The sequence below is a fragment of the Podarcis bocagei genome (genome assembly GCF_964188305.1).
Source record: "Podarcis bocagei genome assembly, chromosome: 14".
Lineage (NCBI taxonomy): Eukaryota > Metazoa > Chordata > Lepidosauria > Squamata > Lacertidae > Podarcis > Podarcis bocagei.
The window spans coordinates 54,060,939-54,078,405 of record NC_138139.1 but is presented as its reverse complement, the minus strand read 5'-3'; positions in this window follow the sequence as shown (position 1 = coordinate 54,078,405).

Sequence of the window (17,467 nt, the reverse complement as noted above, 5' to 3'; positions counted from 1 at the left end):
CAGGGAACCAGGAAGAGCGCCTTCTCGGCAGTGGCACCCACCCTGTGGAACACCCTCCCTTCAGATGTCAAGGAAATAAACAACTGCCTGACTTTTAGAAAACATCTGAAGGCAGCTCTGAATTGGGAGGTTTTTAACGTTTAATGTTTTACTACGTTTCTATATGTACTATAAGCCACCCAGAGTGGCTGGGGAAACCCAGCCAGATGGGCAGCATTAAATAATAAAATTATTGCTATTATCAACAGAATAATAAAGATCAGCTTTGATTTCACTGGAACTTGCCTCCGCTCATTCATCTCTGACCACTAGCAAACATGGGGGACTCTGATACCCTTAAAGGGGGGGGGGTTAGGCCCTGAAAGGCACCCCGCCTTAAATATGGTAACACTGCCTCCCCTCTTGGGATCAGAGGTGCTCCTGAAAAGTGGCCAAAATCCAGCCCAGAAAGGTCGTTCTTAAATGTTTCTTAAAAGAGTATGATGGTTATTTGATACCGAGTGCTTTCAGAAACATGGCAGGAGCTGAGGGTAAGTGACCTTTTATGAACAGTTTGTATTTCTCAGGTTATCCCAAATCTCATTGTTTGACCCGAAGAAGGAAATGTTCTGGGGTGGAAAAATACTTAATATGCAACTGGATCGCTTTGGAATCTCAAAAACATTCCGGTACTTGTCTGTAGTTTTCTGCCTTTTATCTTGTGGGCTTATTTAGCATTGGCATTCTTAAGAATGTAGCTCCTTCAGTTTGCCAGGGGGCGGTTGCATGTCTACTCAGAGGTAAGCCCCATTAAGTTAAATGGGTTTCACTCTTGTTACCCTTCGGAGGGGGTCTCATTATGCCAGTTCTACAAGCCAAAGAAAGACAAAGCGCATGTGGAAAGAATACAGCTTTATTCAGGCTGCAGCAAGAATGGCTCAGCGGTTGTCTCCAAAAGTTGGGCAGAGCATGAAAAATTCATGACACCTTTATAGTATTTTCCATACATGATTGTGGTGTGCACAATCCTTTCTAACAATATTGTTGGCTATCTAAGCCAAGGAACAGCTTGTGGGCCCTTCAAGTGAACTTTCAGTTGGAGGTTCCAAACATGAAGTTGTCTCAGCGGCCGCCGACACCACAAAACACTGGTCTTGAAAGATCTACATTGGCTCCCAGTACATTTCTGAGCACAATTCAAAGTGTTGGTGCTGACCTTTAAAGCCCTAAATGTCCTCGGCCCAGTATACCTGAAGGAGCGTCTCCACCCCCATCGTTCTACCAGGACACTGAGGTTCAGTGCTGAGGGCCTTCTGGTGATTCTTTCACTGTGAGAAGTGAGGTTACAGGGAACCAGGCAGAGGGCCTTCTCAGTAGTGGCACCCACCCTGTGGAACGCCCTCCCATCAGACGTCAAAGGAATAAACAACTATCTGATGTTTAGAAGACACCTGAAGGCAGCCCTGTTTAGGGAAGTTTTGTAATGACTGATGTTTTAATGTATTTTTAATCTCCTGTTGGAAGCCGCCCAGAGTGGCTGAGGAAACCCAGTCAGATGGGCAAGGTATAAGTAATAAATCATCATCATCATCATCATCTTAAACGCCTTTCTTATCTGTTAGGTGTCATTCTCAAATTGGTTCTGGCTAATGCTACAGTTGGCATAATAAGCATTATCTAAGGTGTCAGTTATGAGGGTCTCTGTGCCCAACTTACTCATTGCTAATGCCCTTGCTAGGAAAGGAAGGCAGAAAACATGCAGAGATAAGACCCTGCCTTGTAGTGGCCTCTGATAGCTTATTGCCTAAAATCAAAGGGAAGATAGAGTTTCTGAGCAGAAAGAAGACTATGAGCCAATATTGTCAAAAAGGGGACAGGGAAGCTATGCTTCCAGGCAAGCATGTGTCAGATTGAAGCTTAAGGCTCTGAGCTGGCGGGTCTTCCTTGCCCATGCATGCAAATGCTTCCACAGGAGCTCTCAGGCAGTATCATGCTGTGCCGGAAGGCTCTTGCATTGACTTTTTTCTTTGCTTCAGCAGAGTAACAGGGCAACCCTCCTTCTGATATGTGTTTTTCTAGTTGGTTTTGACTAGCAAAAGGTGTTGCTCCCTTGGCTTATAAAACAATGGAGGATGGGGACTTGGAGAGTAAGGAAACAAGCAAGCAGCAAAGAGCCTTCAGGCATATATGTCCGTAGAGACTCCTGACTGCCCCATCTTTCTGTGACATCAAACCAGCGACGAGTCCCTGCTAGAGGCTTCACCATTAACTGCTATGGCAGACTCCCTCAGCCAACCTTCACCAGTCAGTCGCGATGGAGAGGCTTTGGACTACAGCTCCCATCAGTGCCTGTTGCCATGGGCTGATGGGAGATGTGGGCCAACACATCTTGAAGGCACCAGGTGAAGGCTACCTGTAGCTCGCTTGTTTTTGATTCACTAGAATGTGCCTCTTCTTCCTTACTCTTAATCCAGGATTTACGAGGGCTGAAAGCCTATATTAGCTACGCTGGATCTGGCTATCATAAAAGAGTTGTGAAAGAGTTCTCCATGTTCACCAACTTCTTAACTATACAATAGTATAACGAAAGGAGGAGAGTTTCTACATGCCACTCCATTGGCACCAAACTGGGGCAGGGTGGGGTAATGGGGAGGGCAGATTAACTCCTCTCTAAAAGTCAAGTGTGAACTTAGTGACCCAGTCATCACTGCACTCCATGTTTATTCCATTTACAATTGCCTGCTGGATATTATTGGTTCCAGATCTGTCGTGGGTTCAGAACCTGACTATGCCACTCATTGGTTTGAAACTGCTTTTGTCTTCTCTCGGATATAGGCTTAGATGGGATCTTGGAGGCCAACACATCTTTGAAGGCAAAGTACGAACAATGTTCCCTCTCCAGCCTCCAACCTTCACCAGTGGGAAGCTCAAGGAGGTAAAAGAAAAGAAAAAGATATTAAGTATTGAAAAGAATAAGATATTCAGCTCTTCCACTGGTAAATATGGGTTGTATAGTTCAAGCACCATTGAGTCTATACAGTCTGAAACTGGGGGATAATCCAATTCTGTTGATAGCCAGAGTGGCTGAAGCATAATTACTAACAGTGAGAGGTGTCAGTGGAAAAGTCTATGGTTTGGATTATTTCTGCAAAAAAATCAATCGCATCAAAAGGGAGGGGTTGTCCACCATCTTCTCCTGCTACGCAGGACCCTCTTCCTTCAGAAAGGAAGCTGGGACTACATCTGACACTAGGCTGGCACCCATCCTGCCTCTGTCACCCAAGATACATCAGTCCCCCAAAAGGAAGGTGCTATGTGCAAGTCAGTGTCTGGCACTGTTGCCCAAGGCATGGATAGGATTGAGCCACATGTTTTAATTAAAGCCAGCGAAACCAAAGCGCTGATACTTCCCTGTGAGCTTCCGTCAGGAGTCTGAATGTCAAGCTGGGTTGACTCATTAACTAATTGCTTTCTTTTGTTTCTCACCTTGCTGTAGATTCCCCTGGAGATGAGAAAGCAAGCCTTCGTAGTGCCGGAGAAACCAATAGTACTGAAGATGGTGCCACGAGGTGCTCCCCAAAAGGAGAAAGAGGGAACCCTGGTCGCATCTCAGCCCCTCTGAGAGCGGGTGCAGAAGCCTCAGGTGTTGCTCAGGTGTTGTTCCCAGAAGAAAACTGGAGACACTTGCTAGTTGTGTACAGAGAGACACGCTCATGGCTGTAAATTGCTTCTGGACCTCTTAAATAGGCATGGAGGAGAAATCAGTTCATGTTTTAATCAGAACCTGCCAGATTCACATTTCTCAAACTAATCTGCACCTGTCTTTCAAAATTCTCAGTTACAGTGGTACCTCGGGTTACATACGCTTCAGGTTACATACGCTTCAGGCTACAGACTCCACTAACCCAGAAATAGTACCTTGAGTTAAGAACTTTGCTTCAGGATGAGAACAGAAATCGTGCTCCGGCGGCACGGCAGCAGCAGGAAGCCCCATTAGCTAAAGTGGTGCTAAACATTGGGTGACCCTGTTCTACACAGTGGCCTGATAAAATGTCCAGGAACATGTTCAGAGCATGGCATGTTCCTGGAAACACTAATGAAAGCACCCCCAGACCAATCAAACTAGCCAAACTGGCAGATGAAGAAGGCACCAGGGCATCTTCCCATCCGACAAGTAGGGGGATCAAGTAAGTTCGTGGCACACTTATCAGTTCACTGGCTGGTCACCCTTCTGCGTACACCGCAAAGCAAACAGTCAGGATTCCCCCCACCTGGAGCTGTCAGCAGAAATGCCAAGAAGCAAACAAAACACCATGCAAACTCCTTTCACCTCTGCAGGGACATGAATGGCAGCCACGGCTTCTGGGCTCTTTTAACTTAAAGGCACTGGAAACTTTCAGCCCTGCTGCAAAAACAAAAGCCTCCTTTGCTTCCGCCTTTCTTGTGTTTGGTGCATTGGGAAGATGGGGGTCTCAGTACAGTGGTACCTCGGGTTACAGACGTTTCAGGTTACAGACTCCACTAACTCAGAAATATTACCTCGGGTTAAGAACTTTGCTTCAGGATGAGAACAGAAATCGTGCTCCGGTGGTGCGGTGGCAGCGGGAGGCCCCATTAGCTAAAGTGGTGCTTCAGGTTAAGAACAGTTTCAGGTTAAGAATGAACCTCTGGAACGAATTAAGTACTTAACCCGAGGTACCACTGTATATGGATTTGGCAATCCAGTTCTCCAGCCGTAGAATACACGTGGGAAGGATCGCAGGACAGGGAGAAGGAGAGTCTGCTTTTATGTTTTGAAACCCCCTTTTTATTCTTCTGGTCTGATTTTATTCCTCAAACATTTGTATCGTCTGAGGTGCAATAAAAAGGAATGCAATAAATGAAATAATATGAACATGACTAACGGTCATGACTATGTCTTTGCAGTCGTGAAGTCCATAGAGAATTGGTTGTCAACCAGTGCACTGTGGCACCCTGAGCAACATTCAATGAAGCCCCAGGGGGAAGCAGCGGAGAAAGCTGATAGGGTGCCTGAGGTGACACGTGTGCCCTGCGCCCAGGGGTGAGTCTGCCTGCCTCCTCCCACTCAGCCGCCCTACAGCCGAGGGGGAGGTGGCAGGCGGACCGTTTGGGGCAGCACGGAGTCTGCGGGCACCCAAGCCACCACGCCAATCCCAGGGGAGATACGTGGCTCGGGCAAGCTGCAGGCCCCGTGGTGAGTGCTGCCCACTATTTTGTCACCCCCTTAGTGGTGACACCCGGGGGCCCTCGCCCCCCACCCCTTTCTTCCATCCCTGCCAGGGGGCCCTCCTTTCACTAACTTGAAGCCCTTATTTCCTGCATTCTCTCTCTCTCTTTCTCTCCAAGGAAGATTCAGGAAGCCAGTGGCTTTGACTTGCACCCCCTTATCTTCCAGTGTAAGTGGTTCCCACGAGAGAGAAGAATTGTGCTTGGTTAAGGGAGCCGCGGACTCAAAAAGGGTGAAAACCACTGCCATCGACAGTTCTCCCTGATCCTCAGAATTTGCTATTGTGATGCAAGCCCATCCAATATCTACCTGCATTTTACATGCAAGGCAGTGATGCTCAAAACATGACGCAGGACACCGAAGGGGGAAGAGACACAGGAGGTGCCGTTCAACAGAGAACATTCCCCCTCAGCTCACTTCTGCTCCAACTGCAATATAAACAGATCAGACACAATCTTAATTAAAGACAGGCATACACATCCAGGAGAAATCACTAGCAGGTTAATTAATGGCTTCAAAAGAGAAGAAAAGATATCAGCAAGCTCCCAAGCTCCCCAACGTTCAAGGTGTGCTCTTTTGCTTGGAACAAGCAATTGTTACTCAAGCAACGATAATGCATTGAAAATTGTCCTTGCACAGCAATCTGAACTGTCAGAAAGAAAGGCATTAGCGCGAATGAGACTCCGATTCATTCTAGCAAAGCTGGTGTGTGTGTGTGTGTCCTGCAGAGACAGGACCAAGCCACCAGTGCGAGCCCAATTTAAATAACTCATAGGCGCTTTGGAGAAAAACAAGACCTTCCATGGTTTAGTATATTAAACAACCCTTGTTAAATGCAGGTTCCTGCTTCTACATGCTGCAGTTTGTTGAGTTGTTAGAGTTGCCTAACAGTGTACTGAACCGGACCTGGAAATGACTCAGAATTAGTTGCAGTGGGTGACAGACCTGTGTAATATCACCATAGCATTCATTCCCAGGAAGTATTCTTGAAGTTGTATTTTCAGCAATCTCCCCTTTACACAGTGTTAGTGTATCCCAAGCCGGAATTAAGATTGCCAGAAGAAATATCAACAACCTCAGATATGCAGATGACACACCTTGATGGCAGAAAGTGAGGAGGAATTAAAGAACCTTTTAATGAGGGTGAAAGAGGAGAGCGCAAAATATGGTCTGAAGCTCAATATAAAAAAAACGAAGATCATGGCCATTGGTCCCATCACCTCCTGGCAGATAGAAGGGGAGGAAATGGAGGCAGTGAGAGATTTAACTTTCTTGGGGTCCATGATCACTGCAGATGGCGAGAGCAGCCACGAAATTAAAAGACGCCTGCTTCTCGGGAGAAAAGCAATGACAAACCTAGACAGCATCTTAAAAAGCAGAGACATCATCTTGCCGACAAAGGTCCGTATAGTTAAAGCTCTGGTTTTCCCAGTAGTGATATATGGAAGTGAGAGCTGGACCATAAAGAAGGCTGATCGCCGAAGAATTGATGCTTTTGAATTCTGGTGCTGGAGGAGACTCTTGAGAGTCCCATGGATTGCAAGAAGATCAAACCTCTCCATTCTTAAGGAAATCAGCCTTGAACGCTCACTGGAAGGACAGATCCTGAAGCTGAGGCTCCAATACTTTGGCCACCACATGAGAAGAGAAGACTCCCTGGGAAAGACCCTGATGTTGGGAAAGATGGAGGGCACAAGGAGAAGGGACGACAGAGGACGAGATGGTGGGACAGTGTTCTCGAAGCTACCAACATGAGTTTGACCAAACTGCGGGAGGCAGTGGAAGACAGGAGGGCCTGGCGTGCTCTGGTCCAGGGGGTCACAAACACAACTAAACAACAAAATTTAGAGGAAAGGTGGGATGGCTTAATTAAATAAATGGGGAGCTTTGGAGCCTATGTATTGTATTGCTTGTCCGCCATGTCAAGTTCTCTGCATCTACTTAGGCTCAATGATGGAAGTCAGGGGCCAGTTTCCTCCTCACAGGAAAGCTGTGTTATCCATCCCTTTTTCTGTTTCCATGAATGAAAGGGTATGAGATTTTCTTCGGGTTTCTTAAATGGCAGGTGAACCTTCAGGGTGGGGGACCTGGAATTCCCTGGAAGAACAAACCTGCTCCCCCTTTGCCGACTATAGCTATGGCCCTGCCTAGACTTTACACTGGGGGGGGGTACAGTGTGTTGCAAGGTCTGTGTCTGAACCCCCCACCTTTGGGTCTCCTTATACACACTGCCAAGAGATTTAAGACCTTTTGCTAGAGTTATAACATGTATTTGTTATGAATTGGTGTTCACCCTTAATCTTACACCCACAAGAAGTTCTCACACCAGAGCAATAAAGGTTGGTTTTATAGCATGAAATGGAAGAGACGGAATATATAAATGCTGCTTCAGGCAGCAGATCATTCATTGCATACACACATTGATCCAAAGAGTAAAAGAATTCCTAACTATTCCCAAAAGCCTAAAGAAAGTAAGTCTGACAATTTTGCCACAGAACCCGCATGAAAAGCAAAGTGAGAAAGGGAGGAGGAAAGGTATAGGTGTGTGTTGATTCCTTGAGAGTGTTGAGTACAGTGAAATTCCTTGTTGGAACTTGGAGAGAGAACCAGCCATTGAAAATCTAGGGTTTTTATACTCATTTTAGCCAATGCATCCTAGTGGAGAGGGGAGGTGGACTTTGGGACGAGCAATTCTTATAGTTCCAATATTTATTTCTTTTGATTGTTTCCTCTCTATTAAAACCCTGGCTGTTTGCTTAATTAGTAGCTGAAAGCATATAGTCCTGGTGAGCAATGACTCAACAGGTTATCTTTGCTTCATGCCTTAATGTTATCTCACTGCTGTCTAACTCTCATCCAATCTTCTACAGGAGCATTGATTAATTTTTGCTAATTTCCAGATTACTTGTGCTGACCTCTGCACAAACTATTAGTTGTTCAGGATGTCTCCTTGATGCTTGACAAGATACATTTGTGATAAGAACTAGAAGCAGGTTCAGGAAAGTTCATTTAGCGATACATTCCATATTGAACGATGCCAGCTGCACCAATGCCACAATCCACCGCAATCAACCATGGAAATAGCTCCGATTGGAACCTGTGTTGTAAATTGTCTGCAACATATATTTGTGCCCTTGGAGCTCCTCTATGCTTGCGCAAGAGAGAGCAGAAGTTCTCTCTCTGGACATGAACTTGGCTGGCCTCTGGGCTTACACAAACATGTTGACAAGAGGCCCGATGTACTGAATCATCGTTGGACTTTGAAAGGCATCTGCTCTGCCCCTAGACGTTTGCACAGGAATAGGAAAATATGGCATATCCACATTTTACTGCTACTCTGGCATTTCTTGATAACTTTTACAAGCTATGGAGGAACTGGGTTCCAAAGTATGGAGACGTGAGAACAAGCACATCTCACCTGCCAATTTTTTCAGGGGAGGGGGACACAAAACCTTGGCCTGATATTCTGACTTTACCCTTTCGTGAACCCTTCAGGATCACATGCCATGGGCAGGGTGTGCTGGCTTCAGGGAGCACCTTGCCAATATTGATTCATGGTTGCTTCACCCAACAGAGAGAGGAGGTAATACGCCGAGAGCTTTTTCTGTCACACCCAGCATTATCTCCAGCGGCAAGGTCGTAGCTCAAGGGTAGAGCTCGTGCTTTGCTTGGAACGGTGCCAGGCCCCATGCCTGGCATCTCCTGGCAGGGCTGGGGAAAGACTTGCAGGCTGGCTTCACATTTAGCACCAGGATACAGTTCGTAAAGGTTTACAAAACATGGCTCAACAGCGCTCATTGACCAAGGAGGCCATGATGGGCCCCAACTTGGATGACTCAAAAAATAAAAGGATTAGACAGATTCCTGTATGCTCTGCCTCCACAGTCAGAGACAGCAATGCTTCTGAATAGGTAAAAGGGAAAGGTAAAGGACACCTGTCCATTCTGAAGGAAATCAGCCCTGAGTGCTCACTGGGAGGACAGATCCTGAAGCTGAGGCTCCAATACTTTGGCCGCCTCATGAGAAGAGAAGACTCCCTGGAAAAGACCCTAATGCTGGCAAAGATGGAGGGCACAAGGAGAAGAGGATGACAGAGGACGAGATGGTTGGACAGTGTTCTTGAAGCTACAAACATGAGTTTGACCAAACTGCGGGAGGCAGTGGAAGACAGGAGTGCCTGGCATGCTCTGGTCCAGGGGGTCATGAAGAGTCAGACACGACTAAACAACTAAACAGCAGCAACAACAAAAGGACACCTGGACGGTTAAGTCCAGTCAAAGGGACTATGGGTTTGCGGCGCTCATCTCGCTTTCAGGCTGAGGGAGCTGGCATTTGTCCACAGACAGCTTTCTGGGTCATGTGGCCAGCAGGACTAAACCGCTTCTGGCGCATGGAGGACCATGACAAGTGCCAGAGTGCATGGAAATGCTGTTTACCTTCCTGCTGCAGCGGTACATATTTATCTACTTGCATTGGCGTGCTTTCGAACTGCTAGGTTGGCAGGAGCTGGGACAGAGCAATGGGAGCTCACCCCGTCACGGGGATTTGAAACACCGACCTTCTGATCAGCAAGCCCAAGAAGCTCAGTGGTTTAGCCCACAGCGCTACCCGCATCCCTAATGCTTCTGAATACCAGTTGCTGGAAGCCACAAAAAGGGAGAGGGCTGATGTGCTGGAATCCTGCTAGCTGGCTGCCCACAGCAGTGACGGATTTGGGCTTTCATATTTCAGCGACCCGGACTTCAGAAGCCAGGGCACGCAATTAGCAGAGTGTGGTTCACACACAGAAGTAGGCGTGAGGCGTAAGTCATGCTACAGCTACAGATTTATTAATCATAAATCAGAACAAAGGAACATGTCATCTCTCTCTCATGTCATCTCAGAGAGAACAGCAAAAGCAAAAGCTATACACAAACGGAAGTTCCCAGCAAGCTGTGCTGGAATGTAAACAGACATGTGACATGCAACCATCTCAGGCCTGTTCCTTAAGGTGGAATAGAAATGTCAACAGTTGGATGGGTGCTCTCACCACAATCCTGTAGGGGTCTCCTGCAGATGTTCTTAGGCTCCTCCAGCCTTGGTCAGCACAGCCAAGAACCAGCGGCAATGGAAGGCACTGTGCTCCAATAACATCTGGAGGGCCTTGTGTGGGCTGCCCCTGCTTTTTAGGCGCTGAGCAAAACCTGTCCTGTTTTCTCAACCTCAAATAGTATTTAGCTGCTTTCACGGCTTCTCCTCCTTGAAATTAGTATTGATTCTTGGCTGTCTTTATTCAACTTCTTTAAAAAAAAATATTTTTTTTTAAAAGAAGAGTTTTAAGTACCTTTTTATTCTTTTGCTTTTGTATTTATGGTTATTACTTGCCCTGGGACTTTCGTTGATTTGGTGGGGTGTAAATTTACAAAGGCAAATGAACAATTTATTTTACTTTGACATTTATTCACAGCCCGCTCTCAGTGTCCTCCGGGTGATTCACGCAAAATGCATTGAAAACAAGCACCCGGCATAAGCAGCCTGAAATCATCTTAAGATAGCAATTAAAAGTAAATTGCTCCAATTGCTAACGTAGAGATAGGGGAGACACAGGGACTTCAGATGTTGACAGACCATCCCTGACCACTGAGAGTGCTGGCTGGGGCTGACGGGAGCCCGATTCTATTTGGAAGGCACCGGTTCTCCATTCCTGAACTCAAATATGATCTAGAGGTGGTCTACAACAGAAATCTGAGTGTGTTGTTTATCTCCTTTCTGGCAGATTACCTGTTAATACTTACTTGATTGGATACCCTGGGGAGCCTGGCCAGTCTTTTGTAATGATGAATAGTTAGTTCCTGATCCAGGTCACAGGCCCACCCTATTCATACACAGACGTACCCTTCAGACAGGATTTGTGAAGGAGGAGACCATGGGGAGGCTTTTCCATTTTCCTTTGACCTTGCAGAGAAATGTTTGAGGTTAATTTGGGAGGGACAAAATGGTTTCAGGACTTTCTGTGGGGTTTCAGACATGTGGTTTATATATCGATGTGCGTGCTTGGTTGGTGCATTTATTAACATCATATATATATATATATATATATATATATATATATATATATATATATGACCTTAATTTTTTTATTTCACCCCCAAGACCTTGCTTCAGTTCCATCATGCCCAGTTCAGACCCCATGAGCCCAAATAAACATCAGGTGACCCTATTCTACTCAGTGGCCTGATAAAATGTCCAGGAACATGTTCATAGCATGGCATGTTCCTGAAAACTCGATGAAAGCACCCTGAGGCCAATCAAACTAGCCAAACTGGTAGATGAAGAAAGCACCAGGGCATCTTCCCATCTGGCAAGTAGGGGGATCAAGTAAGTTCGTGGCACCGGCCGGCCGCCCTTCTGCGTACACCGCAAAGCAAACAGTCAGGATTCCCCCCACCTGGAGCTGTCAGCAGAAATGCCAAGAAGCAAATAAAACACCATGCAAACTCCTGTCACCTCTGCAGGGACATGAATGGCAGCCACGGCTTCTGGGCTCTTTTAACTTAAAAGCACTAGAAACTTTCAGCCCTGCTGCAAAAAACAAAAGCCTCCCTTGCTTCCGCCTTTGTCGTGTGGGGTGCGTTGGGAAGATGGGGGTCTCAGTACAGTGGTACCTTAGGTTACAGATGTTTCAGGTTACAGACACTTCAGGTTACAGACTCTGCTAACCCAGAAATAGTGCCTCGGGTTAAGAACTTTGCTTCAGGATGAGAACAGAAATCGTGCTCCGGTGGTGCGGTGGCAGCGGGAGGCCCCATTAGCTAAAGTGGTGCTTTAGGTTAAGAACAGTTTCAGGTTAAGAACGGACCTTCGGAACGAATTAAGTACTTAACCCGAGGTACCATTGTACTGAGTTACTACAGCACAGAACTGGAGTGAACCCCCTTGCCTTCCTCTGTCCCCACTGGACCACACTGGTCCTGTTTACGCTACGTTTAACCTCTTTGCTTCAAAGAAGGATAGTCTTTTCCTGCTCTGGTTTGCCCCCAGACAAGTCTGAGCATGTTAACTGTGGTTAAGCGCAGACCAAAGGTTTTGAATGGCAGCAGAAATCCTTTCACTGGCTTTTTGCCTTTCCTGGGGTGGCCCTTCTGTGATGTAAAAGACGCTGGTGTTGCGGGAGACCCAGCCTGCCTTGTCTCCGCCCGTTGTCCTCAGGTGTGTTAGAGAGGAATCATAGAATCATAGAGTTGGAAGAGACCACAAGGGCTATCGAGTCCAACCCCCTGCCAAGCAGGAAACACCATCAGAGCACTCCTGACATATGGTTGTCAAGCCTCTGCTTAAAGACCTCCAAAGAAGGAGACTCCACCACACTCCTTGGCAGCAAATTCCACTGTCAAACAGCTCTTACTGTCAGGAAGTTCTTCCGAATGTTTAGGTGGAATCTTCTTTCTTGTATTTGGATCCATTGCTCCGTGTCCGCTTCTCTGGAGCAGCAGAAAACAACCTTTCTCCCTCCTCTATGTGACATCCTTTTATATATTTGAACATGGCTATCATATCACCCCTTAACCTCCTCTTCTCCAGGCTAAACATGCCCAGCTCCCTTAGCCGTTCCTCATAAGGCATCGTTTCCAGGCCTTTGACCATTTTGGTTGCCCTCCTCTGGACACGTTCCAGTTTGTCAGTGTCCTTCTTGAATTGTGGTGCCCAGAACTGGACACAGTACTCCAGGTGAGGTCTGACCAGAGCAGAATACAGTGGCACTATTACTTCCCTTGACCTAGATGCTATACTCCTATTGATGCAGCCCAGAATTGCATTGGCTTTTTTAGCTGTGGCCCTTCTGTGATGTAAAAGACGCTGGTGTTGCGGGAGACACAGCCTGCCTTGTCTCCACTTGTTGTCCTCAGGTGTGTTAGAGAGGATGCTGAGCAGTGTTGATGGAAGAGTCTCCTTCACCCCAGCCAGCAAAATATCTGGGGACCCCTCACAAAGCTACAATTCCCAGAGTTCTCTGTGACAATTCCTGCAGAAGGGTTGGTTGTTAAATCGCTCTGGGAATTGTAGCTCAGGGAGGTGAATGTGGGGTCTTCTGACAACTCTCAGCAGCCTTAACAAACTACAGCTCTCAGAATCCTTTTGGGGGAAAGCCACAAGTGTTCACAGTGGCGTCATAGAACTTTAAATGTGTGGTGTGTATTACCAGAGGCCACCTCTCTGAAGTTCAGAGGAACCACGGAGTCAGCACTGCTTGTATAGGACTCACTCAAAAAAGTCCACAAAGCCCCCCCCCCATTGCCATGGTACATCTCCCCCACCCCCCAATCCCTATTCCACCAGTAACAGCTTCAGAAAACACAGTTTTGGTGCTTAGATGCTGAACAATCTAGCAATAATACCACCACAATACCCTGCATTCAAAGGACAAACATTTCATAATTAAAGACAGATGGATATCACTGTGTAGTTGCAATTTCCTCCCCCCCCCCAAAGAAAACAGATCAATGTTTTACTAAGGCCTAGGCAAATAAAAGTGTTTCTACCTAGCACTTAGCACTCATGAAACTGGGGCTTTGAACACATTATTTCCACAAATGCACACACACCGCATTTCAAGTTGCCTTGTAGCCAAGGGGGTGGGGGCAGGAAGGGGCAGCTGCCCCCCCAATCAACAAAAGTCAATAAAAATACTGAGGTTCTGCCCCCTAGTTGCCTGCCCCCCCCAAAAAAATCCTGGCTCTGCCCATGTTCCCACCCAGAGAGAGGGGAGGCATGTCTTCACCTGATGAGCTTTACTTGTTTGGTTTCCCTGAGACTGAAACCCCCTCCTATTTATGAACTACAGTATTTTTCGCTCTATAGGACGCATTTTTTCCCCTTCAAAAATGAAGGGGAAATGTGTGTGCGTCCTATGGAGCGAAGACGCCATAGCCCCGCGACCCTCTCCCGGCTAAAGAGGTGACGCGCGGCTGTGGCAGGAGCCTCTCCGCTGCGCCGTTCCGCTGTTCCCTGACCTGCTCTTTGGGGCTGGTGGTGGGCTTCCCCCGCCCCAAAGAGCAGGTCGAAAGGAACCTGAAGCCTGGAGAGCGAGAGGGGTCAGTGCACACCGATCCCTCTCGCTCTCCAGGCTTCCAAGGTAGCCGCCTGACCGCACCTTAAACGGCACCTTGTTTTAGAGCGGGAAAACAAGAGGGGGAAAGTTCTCCCCCTCTCTGTGCAGCGCCTCCTGCCGCTTCACTGAAGGGGCGCTGGGCAGAGAGGGGGAGAATTTTTTTTCTTGTTCTCCCCCCTCTAAAACAAAGTGCGTCCTATTGTCCGGTGCGTCCTATGGTACGAAAAATACGGTACTTATTTCATTAATCAGGAAGCTGTCATTTGAGCAGTCTGAACTGTACAGAGCTCAACTTAGTGGCAGCTGCCATCTTCAAATTGGACGGAAGCTGGTTTGAAGGAAAACGTACCAGACAGCAGTATTTCATGAAACTCTGGGATACAAATGAATTCTGGCTAAAACCAGAAGCCCCCAGCTTTGGACATCAGCAGCTGGAACGTGCTGGAGCCAGAGGGAATGGCAATGTGCTCGCAGCCCTGATGTTAGGCAGGGGGACCGCAGGAGAAAGCTGCAGAGCTGAGCAGGCAGGAGGACTGCGAATGCGCACCACTGCCTGACCTTTGGTCCGAGCCAGCAGGACTGCCATTATGCTCAGGGTAAAAGAGCATGGACCCATGTAATGCAAGGAGACCTATTGAACCTATTTGCAAAATAAAATCAGCTGGCAAAACCTTTAATTGGATTTCTTCTGGTGGCAGCAGCAGCTGTGGTCATTTCTGGCTTCTGGAAAGACCTGCTCTAAAATCTTGGGGGTAGAAAAGAGTGGTGTGTAGCCCTTGCTGTAAAGCTGTTATCGACAAAAGGAATAAAACATAAGAATGCTATTATTGGAGAGTGGAAGGATTTCGTTGTCTTTAGAAATACACCAGAAAGTAGCAGGCCAGCCCCTAGGATTTGTTTGTTTCTTCATTTAAGTATACTTTCCCCAAGAAACCGGAGGCCTTCCTCTTGGGCATTGTCGGCCAGAAAGTGTTAAAAAAGGACAGAACTTTCTTTATGTATGCAACTACAGCAGCAAGAATTCTTATCGCAAAACACTGGAAGACACAAGATTTACCCACACTGGAAGAGTGGCAGACGCAATTGATGGACTATATGGAACTAGCTGAAATGACTGGCAGAATCCGAGATCTGGGAGAAGAAACAATGGAGGAGGATTGGAAAAAATTTAAGGACTATTTACAAAAATATTATAAGCTATATGAATTATAAGAATTTGCATGATTTGGAAAATATAGCTCCAGCAACAAGACTGAGTGATATGGGAAATTAAGTTATAATTATGAAAAGACCAAAGTTTAAAGTAACATTACATTTAATTTAAGGCAAAAGTAAATTGATAATAAGTACCTTAAACTTAAAATATATTATTTTAAAAGTACAAAGAATGCATGAAACAAGGTAATAATTTGCTGATATCTTTATTGTAAAGAATGCAGGGTGAGGGAGATGTGGGGAAGTCCGGTTGGTGATGGAAAAATGTTCTTGAAAGATGGTTTTTTTTTTCTTTTCTTCTATTTCTTTTTCTGTTATATCTTTTTTCTCTTATATTTGATTGCATATTTGTATCTGGAAAGCAATAAAAATATTTTTTTAAAAAACAACATTTAGTGCATTTATAAACCCACCTTTTTCCTTTCAAAGGAACTCAAGCTGGGTTATACGATTCTCCTCCAGCTCCTCATTTAATCCTGTGAGGTAGGTTAAGCTGAGAGGCAGTGGCTGCCACAAAGTCACACCCAGTGAGCTTCCTGGACAAGTGGGGATTCGAACCCTGGACTCCCAGGTCCTAGTCTGACACTCTAAGGAATTGTTATTCTGAAGAAGGGGGTGACATATCCAGAGTGGGGGGCGACAAGGAGGAGAAGGCCAAGAAAGACCTTCACCGTCTCTTTGTTGCCCCACTTCAACACAACAGTCCTGCAGTGCTGCCAGAGGCCTTGCCCTCAGGTAGTTTCTGCCACCAACCTTCCCACTTACAGCCTGACTCCCTCGCAGGGCTGTTGTGAAGATTAATGGGGAAGGAGAGAGCCATGTGCCTTGAGCTCCATGGAGGAAATGGTGGGAGGGGGGCTATGGATTGGCTTTTCGTTCTTGATTTTATCATATATTTGGTCTTTTTTATACTGCATTTTTTATGTCGTGAACTGCCCTAAGATCTGTGGATGAAGGGAGGTGTACAAATTTTAACAACAACAACAACAACAACAACAACAACAACAACAACAGGAATAAATAAATGACAGGCACAAGAGGAAAGTGCAGTCCCGTGCACTTACCGTATTTTTCACTCTATAGGACACACTTCCCCCTCCAAAAATGAAGGGGAAATGTGTGTGTGTCCTACGGAGCGAATGCAGGCTCCTTGGCTTCAGTGATAGCAACACGAAGCCTCCGAAGTGCAGAGGGAGAGCTCCCCCCGCGCTCCGGAGGCTTCGCGCTGTTTCCGCTGAAGCCGCCTGAAGCCCCCGGAGCGCAGTGCGAACTCCTGCTGCGTTCCGGGGGCTTCAGGCAGTGGGAGTTCGCACTGTGCTGTGGGAGTTCCCGCTGCGCTCCGAAGGCTTGCGGATAGCCGCCTGAAGCCTGGAGAGCAAGAGGGGTTGGTGCACACCGATGCCTCTCGCTCTCTGGGCTTCGCTTCGCTGGAGAGGCACTGCACAGTTTCCCCTCTCTGCACAGCGCCCCTTCAGCGAAGCGGGAGGAGAAATGGAAGGGGCTCCGTTTCTCCTCCCGCTTCGCTGAAGGGTCGCTGAGCAGAGAGGGGGAGAATATTTTTTTTCCTGTTCTCCCCCTCCTATGGCCCGGTGCGTCCTGCAGTCCGGTGCGTCCTATAGAGCGAAAAATACGGTAATTTCAGCCAGCATATAAAGCAGTTCTAGGACTGCTAAAAGCTGTCACAGTAGTCTCTGAAATGCTTTTACACCAAAGCAATGTTGTGCCATGTATATTTAGAAAACTTATGTCATAGCACATCAGCATGTGGGTTTTGGAAACTTCCCAGAAGCCGTAAAAAGACAGGTATTGACAGGATCCTTTGGGGATGGATTTCCATAGTTCCAGGTATGAGTTGGGGGAGAAGGGGAGAAAACCCCATACAGTGGTACCTTGGTTCTCAAACTTAATCCCTTCCAGAAATCCGTTCCAAAGCCAAA